The 17,233-nt window shown below is 43.2% G+C and overlaps 1 long non-coding RNA gene across 1 annotated transcript; it reads right to left on the reverse strand.

Moving 5' to 3' along the window:
* Nucleotides 1–10,107: 10,107 nt before the first annotated feature.
* On the reverse strand, nucleotides 10,108–15,901 carry LOC129393455 (uncharacterized). The gene is made up of 3 exons (XR_008620318.1): nucleotides 13,390–15,901; nucleotides 11,536–12,636; nucleotides 10,108–11,180 (listed from the first exon to the last, which is right to left on the reverse strand). It is a non-coding gene; the product is annotated as an uncharacterized LOC129393455 (long non-coding RNA).
* Between the last annotated feature and the right edge of the window lie 1,332 nt (nucleotides 15,902–17,233).

Raw genomic sequence — 17,233 nt, forward strand, 5'->3', positions numbered from 1 at the left:
TTGAGCTCCTGAGCTCAAGGAATCTGCCCGCCTCAGCCTCCCAAAGTCTTGAGATCACGACATGAGTTATTGCACTGCGCCCAGCTAAAAAATCCTTTACTATACCATAGGTAAAGAATTGTCTCCACACAGTCATTGTGTGTGTTTGTGTGTGTGTGTGTGTGTGTGTGTGCGTGTGCGCGCAGTCTTCCAGAGTTATCCAGTGCATATCCAAGTGTATTTCACCCTTTTTTTTTTTTTTTCAGATGGAGTCTCACTTTGTAGCCCAGGCTGGAGTGCAATGGCACGATCCTGGCTCACTGCAACCTCTGCCTCCAGGATTCAAGTGATTCTCCTGCCTCAGCCTTCCGAGTAGCTGGGATTACAGGTGCCCAACACCTCACCCAGCTAATTTTTTTCTGTATTTTTTAGTAGAGACAGGGTTTCACCATTTGGCCACGCTGGTCTTGAACTCCTGACCTCAGGTGATCTGCCCGCCTGTGTATTTCACCCTTTAAGAAATACAAATGGAAGCAGACAATACCTTTAGCTCTGATCCTTTCTGTTGCTCAGTGATAAATCCTCGAGATTGTTCTATATCAACACAGAGAGATCTACAGCCATGGATTTCCCAAATCTCGCTCACCATGTTTTCCTCTCCAGGGGAAAAGAGAAGTCATTTCCACGTTGACACTGCAGGTCATGACCTTTCCTTTCTGCTAATTACATGACAGTGTAGTGTAATAGGACATGGGCAGATAAGGCAATTTGACATTTAGGTAATCATTCTTTATAATTATTCAAGCTAGACCTACAAAGACCAGATAAGGAAAGGCATCTAGCCTCCTGAAATTCTAATCAAAATAATGGCAGGTATTTTTAATCAAGCAGTAGTGAAATGTTTGGTGGAAACATACTTCATTTTTCAGAACTATTGGGAAGGTCATTTCTCTTTCTGGAATCTCACGCTGTTTGCTAGACCTAATGTCATCATTTCTAAAAGGCAGCTGGATAGAGTGAAATTGTTGTAGAAAGTGAATTTTCTCAGCAGTAAATCTACTAATAATGAAATTTAAACTCCTGTGCATATTCTACAGCCAGCGAGTGTAAATCTGGTAGGCATCTTCCACCCTTCGCATTCAAACCTTCTGCAATACAGGAAGTAAGAAACTCCTTTAAAAATCTGCTCTCAAGTATGATCTTCACTCCCCTTTTCCTACCAAGAGGGTGATCACAGTTACTGATTGTGGACCATGGGGTCTCCATACTCAGGCCTTACCTAAGCTGAGTGGTAACTGTCTACACTCACTCCACACATGGCTTCCAATCCATGCACCTGGATCTGAAGTTTCCACTGCAGCATGAAATTTGCATTATCTCATCGCTTTCAGAATTTGGCCAGAAGACTGTTTTTTTCAGTCAGGACAAAAATACTACATGGGAGAGGAAAGAGTGGTTTTTGCCTTCTCCTATTCACCCTGTTGATGAGGGAGGAATTTCCACACTAAGGCCATGGCAAGACTCAACACTTGCCCCCTGGGCCTGGACAGAGGAGAGTAATGGTAGCTGATCACTCACACAGGCCTACAGCCTGGAAGAAGAGCACAGCATACACCATGTACGGGGCCACACAGAGGGTGCACACAGGAGAAGAGTGAACATGCAGGGGCTATGGGAAGCAGGCTTTGTAGGAAGGAAAGCTTGAAGTAGTGAACTAGTCTGTTCTCACATTGCTAGTAAAGACATTCTTGAGACTGGGTAATTTATAAAGGAAAGAGGTTTAATAGACTCACAGTTCCACATGGCTGGGGAGGCCTCACAGTCATGGTGGAAGGCAAATAAGGAGCAAAGTCACATCTTACATAGCAGCAGGCAAGAGAGCTTATGCAGGGAAATTCCCCTTTAAAAAAACCACCAGATCTCGTGAGACTTATTCACTATCATGAGAACTGCGCAGAAAAACCCACCCCCATGATTCAATTACCTCCCACCAAGTCCCTCCCATGACACGTGGGGATTATGGGAGCTACAATTCAAGATGAGATTTGGGTGGAGACACAGTCAAACCATACGAAGTAGCTTCTGGTTCCCAGGGGCGGATTCAGTCAGCTCGTTATTAAATAATTCTGCAGGGTGGCTGGGAACTGAGATGCGATACTCAGGATTAGACAGGGCCTGTGCCCAGTACCCGTGATGAGGAGGGCTCTCTGGCTAGGGTACTTAACTGTGGGAGCGGATTGGTGAGGAGAACTGGCAGCTGGGCCATCTGAGTCCCTCCCAACCTCCCCAGGTGTGAAGGAAACCATACCGGTAGGCTTACCTTACACGGTAACAGTGGACCCATGGGACAGCTTTGATTTTTTTGTTTGTTTATTTTTTGTTTTTGTTTTTGAGATAGAGTCTCACTCTGTTGCCAGGCTGGAGTGCAGGGGCACAATCTTGGCTCACTGCAACCTCTGCCTCCCGGGTTCAAGCTGTTCTCCTGCCTCAGCCTCCCAAGTAGCTGGGACTACAAGCAAGCACCACCATGTCCAGCTAATTTTTGTATTTTCATTAAAGACAGGGTTTCACCGTGTTGGCCAGGATGGTCTCGATCTGCTAACCTAGTGATCCCCCGGCTTCAGCCTCCCAAAGTGCTGGGATTACAGGCATGAGCCACTGTGCCCGGCCGGGACAGTGTTTTTATATTTTTTGTCTGTTTGTTTTGCTGTTTCCTCTTTACTGGGTGACCCATCGAGTGACAGACCTTAAGCGGCACTGGAAGGACTCATGCCAGTAATTTTTGCTGACAGCAGTTCTAGGAGCCAGGGAGCCACAGCTCACATCCCAGGTGATGGAAGGGACCTCATCGACCTTCCCTCTCAGTGCTTCTGTCTATGGACATCCTTCCTTTACACTCTGACAGCACATCTGTAAACACTACCCAGCTTTCAAAGAGGTGGGTATCCATAGCATGTTCTCACTTCTGTTTAAATACAAAGTTTACGAGTATGGAGTTCTCTAGTTACATCATCATACATCCCAGCTGTAAAGAGATGCATGACCATTTGGAGCATTCCCAGATGTCTGTGAAATAAACTATCTTTCTCGCTCTTTGAAAATGCATCTTGATGGATAGCTACACTATGACCTAGCAGGCTGGAGGGGAAAATGGAACAAAAAAGTTTTGTTCTTCCAGATGCAGTTAAAGTATCATCCCTAGTGATAGCGCTGATCCTGAGGAATCACATATTCTTCTACGCTGGAGAAAGTGGCATGAAGTCATTTGTATTGGGAGCTTCCATTTGGCAGGGTTGTGTGCCTGACGATCATTTCCAGGGGCAGCTTTCAAAGACGGGAGAGAAGAGCCAAGGCCAAAACTGCAGGGGTGAGCGCCTCACTACCGCCTCCCTGTGGACGGGAACGGACTCTGCAGAGAATTTACTGTAGAACGAGCCCCATAGTCGGCTTCTAAACTTGTCCTTTAAATAATAAAGTCACTATCTTCCTCTATTAGGTACCACTTCCATTATTATTTACTTAATATATTTTCTTTAAATTGACTCATTTTTCAAAGATATGTCTATTTTAAAGTGATAGTGTATGTCACAACTATGTGTGAAAGCTAATATCAAGTACTGCAGATTAAGTTACCAATAAGTGAAAATATGATCAAAACTATGTTGTTACAATCCAGCCAAATAGTAGTTTTTTTCCTGTCGACAAACTAACAAATGTTAGGAAGGAGTTAAAAGTCTACCAACACCAGCCTGATGCATGTCTTTAAAGGGATCATACATTATTCCATATTGAAATGAGCCATTCTAATGTTCAGCTTTTAGCTGATAGAATCTACGAGTAGGACAGAAATTCTATAACTGTTATGAAAATGTAAGATGTCCCAAACTTAGGCCGGGTGAGGTGCTCATGCCTGTCACTCCCGCACTTTGGGGGGCTGAGGCAGGAGGATTGCTTGAGCCCAGAAGTTCAAAACCAGCCTAGGCAGCATAGCAAGACCCTGTCTCTACAAGAAAATTTTTTAAAAAGCTGGACGTGGTGGCACACAGCTGTAGTATCAGCTACTCATGAGGCTGAGGTAGGAGGATCGCAGGAGCCCAGAAGTTCAAGGCTTCGGTGAACCATGATCACGCCACTGCACTCCAGCCTGGGTGACAGAACGAGGTCTTATCCAAAAAATAAAAATTAAAAAAAAAAAAAGCTATTCCAAACTTAGATGTCTGTACCTAGCCTGAGTGAGGAAATATGTCACATCTGGGAGCAGTGGGGTCTGTGGTAGAATGGAGAGCAGGAGCCCTTTCCACAGGCTGTGAACTGGTAGAAGATCAATCAGTCTGCCTGGTGCCTCTGTCCTCCGCCATAAAGGTGGGGTTACCACTGAAATCAAGTTGCAAATTCCAATGCTCCATTCTCAGTGAAATCATCCTGTAAGTAAGGAGTCATAATAGCTGCCTATTATTATTATATTACTATATTATTATTATATATTACTTATGAAGGATCAGGCTTTAGATTTAACACAGTAGGCTTGGAATGCAGCACAGGGGTAGATTCCTTTTTAGTACCACTTGAGAATGCCATTAATATGTAAACTTAAGTCTGGGTGTGTGCCTGCAATTCTTTGGGGGCACTCAGTATTGAAGAACTAAAGGGAAAGTTGTAAAGATCTAAGGGAATCATTTGCTCAGCCAAAGTCAAAATTGTACCACAAGTTTTTTTGGTAAAATGCATGGTCAGAGCTATTTAATTAATGTGTCAAAAAAAAGCAGGGGGCCAAGGCATTCACTGGAAATAAATATCCGTTCTGGTTCTAGTGAAAAGCAGCTTGAGTCACAGCTTGGCAGGGAGATGGATTTATTTCTGTCCCTCTCAACCTCTAAGCTACCTGTATCTCTCCGTGCATCTCTCTTTCTCTCTCTCTGAATAGATAAATATACAGATAGACAGCTATAGAGATATGAATGTACAGTATGTGTACATATACACACACATATAGGTATGAATATATATAGGTGTACGTATAGATATGCATGTATATATACACACACACGCACATATATATATACATATATATACAGAGAGAGAGGAGTGTGTGTGTGTGTATGTGTGTGTGTGTGCGTGTGTGTGTGTGTATTTGGTGGGGGCATACCTATAAAACATTGATCTTAAAGTGTAGCTTAGGCTGGGCACAGTGGCTCATGCCTGTAATCCCAGCACTGTGCGGGGGCCGAGGTGGGCGGATCATGAGGTCAGGAGATGGAGACCATTCTGGCCAACAGGGTGAAACCTCGTCTCTACTAAAATACCAAAAAAAAAAAAAAAATTAGCTGAGTGTGGTGGCGTGCACCTGTACTCCCAGCTGCTTGGGAGGCTGAGGCAGTGGAATCGCTTGAATCCGGGAGGCGGAGATTTCAGTGAGCTGAGATCGCACCACTGTACTCCAGCCTGGCAACAGAGCGAGACTCTGTCAAAAACAAAAACAAAAACAAAAAAACCTGTAGCTTAGTCCGTTTTTTAAGGCCACTTTGAGAATTAATCCATGCGATTACACTTGGGGCTTTCTGAAACTTAGATTTCTCATCTATGAACTGGGAATAAGTCCATCACATAGATAATATGACAGCTAATTGATAATATAAAGGTGTTTAGTACACTCACACATAGGAAGTAATCAATAAATATCCCACCATGTAAACAGGAGTCAGCGTGTGTCCTGAAAGATGCTTTTCCCTGACATTTCTCCTACTAGCTCCCTTGTGGGTGTTGACTTGAAAACTCAATACCAGTCACTCTGCTCTGGGCCCCAGGAGGCTGACCTCAGTGGACTGTCATATCTGCCCTGTTTTGTCCTTCAACCCCTGGTTGGGTTCAGTGGGCCGGTAAATTATTGAGATAATAATAAGTTGGATCAAGTTGGCAACAGTCATCGGAAGCACATAGCCGTGCCCACATATAATTGTTCTTTTTATCAAGCTAAATAAAAAAGGAGAAAGTAGGAGAAGCTGGCACTGGGGGACCCACCTCCTACCAGGTAGACACTTTCTCCATAAATGTTTCATTATTGCTCAACCTACCCAATGACTTTTTTTTTTTTTTTTACAAATGAGAAATCTGAGGTTCAGAGACATTAAGACGCTTGCCCAAATGTACAAAGAGTATTAGTGGAGCCAAGATCCAAATTCAGCCGTATTTGACTTGCAACACCACAACCTTTCCAATGTGCAAATTTCAGTAGCCTTTGCACCACGAAGTAAGAAGTAGTTGGCGGTGCATCAGTTAAACTGTCCATTGTGAGAATTCATGGATTATCATTTTTTATTTTTAACTTTTTATTGTCTGTACATTTATGTGCATTTTGTACATTTTTGTATATTTCGTACATTAATCATGTTTATCTAAGAATGGAAACACTCAAGCAGAATCTCTTTTTGTTTGTTTGTTTGTTTTTTGAGATGGAGTCTCACTCTGTCACCCAGGCTGGAGTGCACTGGTGCGATCTTGGCTTACTGCAAGCTCCGCCCCCCAGGTTCAAGCAATTCTCCTGCCTCAGCCTCCCAAGTAGCTGGGATTATAGGTACGTGCCACTGCGTCCAGCTAATTTTTGTATTTTTAGTAGAGATAGGGTTTCACCATGTTGGCCAGGCTGGTCTCAAACTCCTGACCTCGCGATCTGCCCGCCTCGGCCTCCCAAAGTCCTGGGATTACAGGCGTGAGCCACAGCACCAGGACGTCAAGCAGAATCTGACTTGTCACTTGCTTATGTCAGCAGCATTCCATGGTTGAAAGGGTGATCAGCATGGTGATGGTGATGATGATGATCTTGATGATACACAGATAATACTGATGAGTGCCTCTATGTGACAAGTACTGCTCTGTGCATTCTGCAAGGGCCACTTTCTTGAACCCTCATAATAACTTTTTTTGAGGGTATATATACTACCAGTCTCCATATTTTACAGTGAATGAGCTGAGGAAACAGAATTTTATTAACTCATCCAAGTTCAACCAGCAGTAAGACTCAAACACAGTTTTACCTTATTCTGTGTATACTACCAGTCTCCACATTTTACAGAGTGAGCTGAGAAAACAGAAGTTTATTAACTTATCCAAGGTCAACCAGCAGTAAGACTGAAACACAGTGTTACCTTATTCTAGAATTGTCTTACTTAACTGTAACCTATTCATGTTTTTACCAAAGCTGGGCTGGGGTAGAATTCTCAGAAATGTCTTTGTTTTGATTACGTTTGTAGTTCTTGCCCACATTTGGGTCTATTACAAGCATGCATGACATTTTTGGGCATAAAATTTCAAAGAAGAAGAGACAGTGATAACTTAATTCTATTGCATGATGCACAACATTTTTAAAGTGAATAAAATTAAAATTCACTTTTAAAATATGTGTAATTCCCAGCCACGTGTGGTGGCTCACACCTGTAACCCAGCACTTTGGGAGGCCAAGGCGGGCAGATCACCTGAGGTCAGGAGTTTGAGACTAGCCTGGTCAACATGGTGAAACCCCATCTCTACTAGAAATACAAAAATTCGCTGAGCATGGTGGTGCGTGCCTGTAATCCCAGCTACTTGGGAGGCTGAGGTGGCAGAATCACTTGAACCCGGGAGGTAGAGGATATAGTGACCCAAGATCGCACCACTGCACTCCAGCCTGAGTGACAGAGCGAGACTCAGTCTCAAAAAGAAAAAAAATGTGTAATTCCCAAGATTATTGAAAACAAACTAGAGTAAAGCAAAAAGAAAACTAGAGAGTAAAAGATAGATTGAATGCTTGTAACAGCACTGGATCAAAAAGAACTGGGCTGGTCCCCAGGACAGCTTTTGCTACCTCCCCACTCTGCCTTTAAGAAATGCAAATCCAGAAAATGTTAGCACCTCAGTTCTTTTATTTGTAAATGAATGTACCTGCCTAACCCACTTTACAAAGTTATTAGGAGTGTAAGACCAAAGACACAAGATATGAATGCACTCATTGGTAAGAAAAAAAAAAAAAAAAGAAGTTGGATAGTAAAATTCACACACAAAATTTTAATAGGCTTTGACACGTTGCAGTGGAAAAGGAACGTGTACCAAACCCAGGAGCTCATGAAAACAGAGAAACAGGACTTTAGTGTTACAATGGCAGGACAAGGCAGCAGAACCAGGTTCCAATTAATGAGAGCTGCTGCTTCTGCTTAGCTCAAATCAAACTACCCAAGTATGCAGAGAAGGAGAATAGAAAGTAAATTTTGGAATGAGGCCAGTATTTAAATCCTAGCCCTGGCATAGAGGATACCTGCTTGTTCAGACCAGATGTCTCAGCAGGACAAAGAATCTCTAATCCTTAGTCACGGGCTCAGAACCAGAATAGCGGCCCTGCAAGAGCTGAGATTGGGTTTCTGCCATTCTTGAGGAATGGGAGTTCAGACGGGAACAAAGACAAGATGTACGACTAAAAATAAAATCACTTTGGGAATTGTTCCTCAATCTGGGTGTGATAGCTGAGATCCACACCCACCTTATTACGAAGGTCTTGATGTGCCATCCAATGTTCTTGATGTGATTTGATGACATGAGTTTTCTTAAGTATCTGAAGTCATGTGTCCTTGGTTTCTGTGTCGTGGTGCCTCAAGCTCTAGAGGAAATGAATTGGTAATTTTTAGCAGGAGAAAAAATGCGTCTTTCAACAAAATAAAAAAGAATCTGCATAGAACTAAATTCTTTCTTTCATCGTCTTTTTTTCTTTATTTCTGGTGAGCCATTTAGAAAGCATTTTGTGATCGCCTTAAGCCCCAATCCCCTAGCACTTCTGTGTGAAGCATACTCTAAGGTAGGGTCAAGTGAGGCAAAGATAACTGTGTTTTATTGTGATTATGATCGCTGCTTCCATAAAGCCAAACAAAGCACCCCGTTCTTTATAATTATCTTATGGTCATAAAAGAGCATCTTAAATGAAGAAAACACTGTCACCCATTTAAACTCAGATGACATTTTATGTTGGGAATTAGCATCACCAGGATTTATCTCAAATCAAACTATAAAAGAATCAAACATTCAAAGAATAAACCCAAGCATTAATCTGTGGAGATCCTTTGTTCTTCTTCTTTTTCTGAAAAAAATGTTTAGTTTGAGTTGAGATGAGAAAAGAAGAGAAATAGAAAGCCATCGGTATTTGCACCCTCAATCCATCACACAGGAGACGTTTCAGGGAAGAAGATCATTGTCAAGGATGCAGTAACAGTAGATTTAAGTGTGGAGTGTGGCTTCTAATTGACTGGAAGGGCATACTCCTGGCTGAAATGTTGACAGCCAGAAGCAGAGCATATTTTCTCTCTTTTTCTTTTCCTCTGCCATAGCCACCAGCAGTTTCCATGTGGGGCTGCACCATCAGCTTAGGTCCCTGAGTGACGTGGTGAGCAGACAGCAGATGACCCATAAGGACCCACAGTGTGATCAGTGAATAAATCTCGGAGGTTTACGTCACTGAGATTCTGGGCTTGTTTGTTGCCACATCATTACTTAGTCACTATTTCTCCAACTTAAACATGCATAAGAATCATTTGAGGAATTACTAAAACCCATATCTCTGGGCTCAACTCCCCAACATTGCAGTATAGTAGGTCTTGTGTTGGGGTCCAAAATTTGCATTTCTAACAGGATCCCATGCAATGCTGATGGTGCTGGTCATCTGAATTCTCTTTGAAAAGCACTTACTATTCTATTCTGATTGAGACATGTACCAAATTAGACACCCAGTTAATTGAAGCTTTTCTCATTACTGCCATCCTTATTATCACCATCATTATCATCTCCTTCATCACCTGTGATCTCTAGTTCTAGATGGAACTATCAGGGACATTGAAATGACTTATCTCCTTTATTTGCAAAAAAACAAATATTAGTTTAGCATTAACTTTTCTCTCCACTAATTTCAAAGCAGTCTCATAACCTGAATAAGAGACCTGCTGATATGAAGGAAATAATACTAAGAGTAGACTATGCTTAGTATTATTACTCAACTTCTGTCAATGTCCTTTGAATAGTAATTAATTTTAATCCCAGAAGAAGTGAGAACTGCATTTCAGGAAGACAAGCAGAAAAGCAAACAACCAATTAGTATCAAAAATACATCTAAAAATATTGAGTTAATGAGTCCTTAATCTAGAAATTAGAGGACATTATTTTAAGATAATTGATTTGCCCAGATTTTATTCATAAAGAAAAAGGTATAAACACATTCAGTGAAAATATCAAACAATGCTCCTGGAAAACTAAGGAAAGCTGAGAACCCAAGAGAATTCTGAGGAGTGAAGATCATCCAAGAGCATTTAACACATAAAATATAAACACAGCAACTCTCTCCCCCACTGTATTCGTCCGTTCTCACTCTGCTATGAAGAAATACCCAAGACTGGGTAATTTATAAAGAAAAGAGGTTTGATTGACTCACAGTTCCACATGGCTGGGGAGGCCTCAGGAAACTTACAATCATGGCGGAAGGCACGTCTTCACAGGGTGGCAGGAGAGAGAATTAGAGCCAAACGAAGGGGGAAGCCCCTTATGAAACCATCAGAGGCCGGGCGCAGTGGCTCATGCCTGTAATCCCAGCACTTTGGGAGGCCAAGGCGGGCGGATCATGAGGTCAGGAGATCGAGACCATCCTGGCCAATATGGTGAAACCCCAGACGTGGTGGCACACACCTGTAATCCCAGCTACTCGGGAGGCTGAAGCAGGAGAATCGTTTGAACCAGGGAGTCAGAGGTTGCAGTAAGCTGAGATGGCACCACTGCACTCCAGCCTGGGTGACAAAAAAAAAAAAAAAAAAAAAAACACACACACACACACACATCAGGTCTTGTGAGAACTCACTCACTGTCATGAGAAAAGCATGGGGGAAACTGCCCCCATGATTCGATTACCCCATGAAACTGGGTCCCTCCAAGGACATGAGAGGATTATGGGAACTACAATTCAAGATGAGATTTGGGTGGGGACACAGCCAAACCATAGCAACCACCTTTTTTCTCTGCAATAGGCTTCCTTGTTCCCACATCTTCATTAAGACAGCTGCCTCTAGGGGTTGCAGTAAGAACCTCATTGCCAGATTCGCTGATTCCCTCAATGTCTCTGCAGCAATCAGAGTTTCCTGGGCATTTTCACTTGACTTTTCCCACACCAGGATTCCAAGGATTAGAGGTTTGAATGGCTGTAGCTGTGAAAAGTGGGAAGGAAGAATAAAGTATTTTATTTGGCTCTGACTTGCCCATATTTTCACATTAGTTTTCTAGCATTGTTTTACACATAAACAAACACACTACCATAATAAAATATATTAACCTTTAATAGAGTAGTATTTCTTATACCTATAAAGCTGTTACTTAATCAATAATGTATCTACTTTCTATTACCCTTCTCTGCAGCTAAGAATCCTGGAAATCAGCTAATATTCATTGACACAGGGGATGGTACACAATCATTCAGCAATTCTCAGATAAGAGTACTTTATTCTGCATTTCATGGGAAAAGGTTCTGGGGCCCAAAGTGTTGATTAACTTTTCCAGACTCACATGTCTAATGGATCACGGAGACAAAGGCATTGCAGAGCTCAAAGTGAGGCATGGGCCTGAGTTTCCTGACAGGTTGGTTTCACTCCACATCTGAGATTCCCGTGCAACATTTGCTCCACCGCCTGGACCAGCTGATCCACATATCCTAAGAGGGCTTTCTCAGTGACAGAATCAGCAAACCCTGAAGATCTGAAAGTCTGCCTTCAGAACTGACCTGTGTGTGACCAGGCATGGTGGCTCACACCTGTAATCCCAGCACTTTGGGAGGCCGAGGTGGGTGGATCACTTAAGGTCAGGAATTCAAGACCAGCCTGGCCATCATGGTGAAATCCCGACTCTACTAAAAATACAAAAATTAGCTGGGCCTGGTGGCCTGCACCTGTAATCCCAGCTACTCAGGAGGCTGAGGCAGGAGAATCACTTGAACCTGGGAGGTAGAGGTTGCAGTGAGCGGAGGTCGCACCACTGCACTCCAGCCTGGGCAATACAGCGAGATTGTGTCTCAAAAATAAAAAAATAAAAAGAACTGACCTGTGTGCAGCCCACATTCTGTGCTCTGTCTACAAACCAGGTCCTTTTCTATAATTAGCTTTTTAACCAACGATTGGAAAAGAACCAGTGTTCCTCAAAATTTTGAGAAAGGTAAACAAACCTTAAATAATAGATGTATTAGTTTAATTAGTTAATTCTTCTTCATGTTCAATTGGGAAGCTAGGAAGCCAAATAGAGCTAATTGTAAATGTGTGTTTGACAAATAAAAGGCTGAGTGGTTAGTTAATTAAAATGCCCAAGGACGAGCATTGCCGGAGCGTTGCGCTCCTCGTGAAGGAAGCGGGAGGAGGCGTTGGGAGTGGGCAGTGCAGCCTCTGGGCTGCCAGGAACAAGGCGGCTGCGTGGACGCACCACGGCAAGCTCTGCAGGGTTCTCTTGTGCACACACGGTGATGACGACTGATCAGAGTGGCAGAACCTCGTGTCCCAAAAGTCGTGCAATGTCTCAGCTAGCAGGGGCACCCAGTACCATCTCCAGCAGCTCCACTGTTTCAGCTTGGGGTCGAAGGCTTAGAGAGGAAGCATGAACTCCCAAGGTCACCTGAAGACTCTGTGGCAAAGACAGACACAGAACCTAGAGTCAAGGGCTCCACAACCAGTTCCCCATCCATCGGTATTTATTAAGCATTTATTATGCACTTAGTATCTTGCAGTGTTTCACATGAGGAAACTTGGTTGTTTCCCTTAGGAAACAATTACTTATTCATTTATTTAGCAAGTACTTATTTAACTTCTACTATGTGTGAAGTGTCAAACAGCAGAAAGCCAGACTCTTGTTTAAAATGTGAGATATAATTTGGGCTGGGTACAGTGGCTCATGCCTGTAATCCCAGCATTTTCGGAGGCCGAGGCGGGTGGATCACCAGAGGTCAGGAGTTCGAGACCAGCCTGGCCAACATGATGAAACCCCGTCTCTATTAAAAATATAAAAATTAGCCAGGTGTGGTGGTGTGTGCCTGTAATCCCAGCTACTTGGGAAGCTGAAGCCAGAGAATCACTTGAACCCAGGAGGCGGAGGTTGCAGTGAGCCAAGGTTGTGCCACTGCACTCCAGCCTGGATGACAGAGTGAGACTCTATCTCCAAAAAAAAAAAAAAGACAGACATATTTTATACATACAACTGTTGAAGGGGAGAGAGATTTCAGTATCAACTGAGTTCAACTTCAGTGATACAAAAGGCAGGAGGCTTTTAAAATTCCAGGGTGTGCTAAGTGAAAAGTACAGAAGGATATTAAGGGGAGCATTGGATGTGATTAGGCCACCCGTGTTTGCTAAATGGCACTTATCCGAGTTAGGCTCCTACCTTCCCACAGGACCCAGGAGACAGAGGCCCTGTCTTTATGACTGTGTTTCAAAGGGATCGCTTCCAGGTCCAGGAGAAAGATGCTTCTAGGTTGAAAACCTGGGAGAAGTCCGGGAGAAGATTTACATCCTTAAAAGAGCAGAGATAGAATTTACAATGGCAAGTTTTCTCAAGCGAATGCTTTGAGAAAAGAAAGGCAGGGGCATATAGTCAGGACTTGGCTGGGACAAGCAGTAGACTTTTTCAGCAGTCTTGAGCTTCCTCAGGGAAGAACTTAAGAGGGTGGGGACTGGGCATGGTGGCTCACGCCTGTAATCCCAGCACTTTGGGAGACTAAGGCAGGCAGACTGCCTGAGCTCAGGAGTTCGAGACCAGCCTGGAGAACATGGTGAAACCCTGTCTCTACTAAAATACAAAAAATTTAGCCGGGCGTGGCGGCATGTGCCTGTAGTCCCAGCTACTCGGGAGGCTGAGGCAGGAGAATTTCTTGAACCTGGGAGGCGGAGATTATAGTGAGCCGAGATCACGCTACTGCACACCAGCCTGGGCAACAGAGTGAGACTCCGTCTCTAAAAAACAAAAAAGAGGGTGGGGTTGTCATCCCAGGGACCCAGACTTGAGCTCACAGAAACAATGCTAGTGCTTACTCAAGCCTCTTGGGGCGAGGATGGACAAAATTGCTCACGCTGAGAGTCTGTAATTCTCATAGACCTAGTCTAGAAGAGGCTCAGAGATGCCTGACTAAAGTTTGGTCAAGGAGAGAGTCTTTGTCCTAAGAACTGTGTATAAAACCATGAAGGAAACAGAGAATCATGACTTTATAGCATTTATATAATAATGATGGGCAACAGAGTGAGACTCCGTCTCAAAAAATATATAAAATAAAAATTAAAAAATAAATAAATAAATAATGATGGAGCTTATTACATTCAATTCAGTTTCATCGTAGATAAATTTAAGTTACTCAAATTCACCTTTGTGTGTGTGTTGCCCAGGGAGAGAGGGAAACGGGGAGGTGAGAGAGAGATAGAGATAGATAGAGAGAGAGAGAGAGAGAATTTTGAGAGAAAGCGGAAACCAGCTAAATCGCTCTGGTAAATCAGTCAGTGGTTCCATTGAGTGTTTGCCTCCAAAGCCAAGCGGGAAAAGAAAGACTAAAATCTAGGGCTGATGGTTTGCTTCAGTCCAAAAGTCTCAGCATCTGAGCATCTCATTCTACTGCCTATGACTCTAGTGTTTGAAGAATCATAGCTTTTTATAATCTATCCCTTCAATGTAAGCCAACAGCTTCTCCTGGCGTCCAACACAGAGACGGCCATCTGTTCCCATGCTCGTGGGGACTGTCCGTGGGCAATTTTCCAACAGCCAGTCCATAGGTCTTGAAAGTGGCAACTTCCTGTATCAATTTGGGCCCCGAGAAGACAGGATGACATTCACAGAAAGTGTAGTGAAAAGAATTTAACAAAGGGCCTATTTACAGAAAACCTGGGCAGGATTAGAGAATCAAGGACTGTCAAGCCACCTTCCAGGACCTGGAAGGTATAGAAAGTCTCTATCATGCTCAGGATCAAGTAGGGGGAAAAGGTATTTGGGAGGTAAGTACCTGGGAAGATGCACTGCCCACCGTAACTGTGGCTGTGCAGAGCCACTGGCAGGACCCAGGTGAGGCACGAAGGAAATGGGAGAATGAATTATCCAAGTTCTCTCCTCCACTAGTCAACTGCAGTGTCTGAAAAGCTGAAGGCCAGGTTCAACATGGAGAGACTGCGTTGTTCAGACAATGCTGTTAGCACTCAGTCAGCCCAGCCTGGCCTCACCACGTGGATCTGATTTCCTCTTGGCCGCATTATTTCAGGCAAGCTGGCTCCAGGTGGAGGCCTTTACGTCCTATCAGCTTAACAACCACAGCAGAAGGCAGGGAGTGGGGAAAGGGAGCTGGGGGGGGGAAAGGAAGAGCGTGATTGATTTTGAGATTAAACCTCTTTCTCACCAGGTTTGGCCAAAGTCCAGGTTTGTATCTCACCAGAGGGACTTGGCCACATGTCCCTTTCTGTCACAGTCCCCTGCCTACTGGCTGAGCCTGGAGACTGTGTCCTTCCCCGGAGGTCTGAGTCTAGGTCACTGAATGTCTGGCGGGGGGTGGCTCTTCGCAATTCAGGATGCTGCCAGGAGGACAGTGGTGACAGAGGCTGTGCAGGAAAAATAAAAATAAAAATAAACAAACTTCCACTCAGGTCCTGCAGATCCACAGCAGCTTGGGTCTCTATATCCATTCGTGTAATTGCTGCACATAAAGCTTATATCCTGGGAATGTGGGGAGACTCTTCATGACGTTTTCAGAATCCACCTGGATGAATTCCATCTGCATTAGGATTTTTCCCCCAGTGTAGATGGTTTTAATGACTGTCATTCCCCAAACAGGGAATTTGGTATGGTTTCTGGAACATAACAGCATGCAGTTCTTCACAGATAATATTCAGTCAATGAGTAAATACACTACAAAACATCTTTCTTCCACTCTGTTTATGTTTAGCAGCCTGAACTAATCAGAAGGAAACTCACTTAAAACAAGAACTGACTTCTTGTGAAGGATCATGAAAGTTTTGAGCATTGCATCAGAATGCAGATATTTAAACTCCTCTGTCTAACTTGCTTCTCAGGAAAGATTTATAGAATGTAAGATAAGGTGGTTAAGATGACAGTGTTTTTTTTTTATTAGACCTAGCCATGCTTAAACCTTAAATCCAAGATCTTTCTCTTAATATTTTTGCATCCATATAATCCACCTCCTCTATGTGTTAATAAATACTTTCTCTAAGAGGGAAGGTGGGAGGGAGGAAAAGGAGGGAGAGAATAACAGAAATTGTGGAAAAAGGTATAATCATGAGCCTCATACAGATATAAGATGAACATATTTCAACCACATCAATTAAATCACTAATCAATGAGAAAGCCAGCAAGAGGCAATAACTGGTTCACAGGAGAATCTAAAGACACATAGATAAACCACCAGGAATGATGAAATAAATATGCTTAATAGGTAAAAAAAAAAAAAATGTCAAAACTAGTCAATATCTATGTAATAATCAACTGACTCTCCTTCAGACAAAAGTTGCATTTTTATGGGCAAGAATAGTTTGCATTACTATAAGTATTCTACAATTTACAGAGCTATAAATTGGCTGAAAAACAATGAAAGGGAGAAAGACCACTGATATGGGTTAGATCTGTGTCCCCACCCAAATCTCATGTCAAACTGTGATCCCCAGTGTTGGAGGTGAGGCCCTGTGGGAGGTGACTGCGTCATGGGGGCGGGTTCTCACAAATAGGTTAGCACCATCCCCCTTGATGCTGTTCTCCTGACAGAGTCCTCTTGAGATCTGGTTGTTTAATAGTGTGTAGCACCTCCCCCGTCTCTCTCTTGCTCCTGCTCTGGCCATGTGAGATGTGCCTGCTTCCTGTTCGCCTTCTGCCATGATTGTAAGTTTCCTGAGGCCTCCCCAGAGGCAGAAGCCACTATGCTTCCTGTATAGCCTGCAGAACCATGAGCCAACTAAATCTCATTTCTTATAAATTACCCAGTCTCAGGTATTTCTTTATAGCAGTGCAGAAACGAACTAATACAACCACCACAGAATCAAATAACTCAAAATTGCCTAGTTTCCCACCAAAGGTATCCAGTAATCTTTTTTTATCTTTTTCAAAGTCACTCATGATTTTTCCCCAATTCAATTTTTTTTCCTAATTCACAATATATAGAATTAAGATAATAACAGGACCTTTCTCGTAAGACTGCTGTGTTGATCAAATAAGAGACAGCAAGCGAAATCCTTAGCCTGCAGCC

Source organism: Pan paniscus, chromosome 10, assembly GCF_029289425.2.
Source record: "Pan paniscus chromosome 10, NHGRI_mPanPan1-v2.0_pri, whole genome shotgun sequence".
Lineage (NCBI taxonomy): Eukaryota > Metazoa > Chordata > Mammalia > Primates > Hominidae > Pan > Pan paniscus.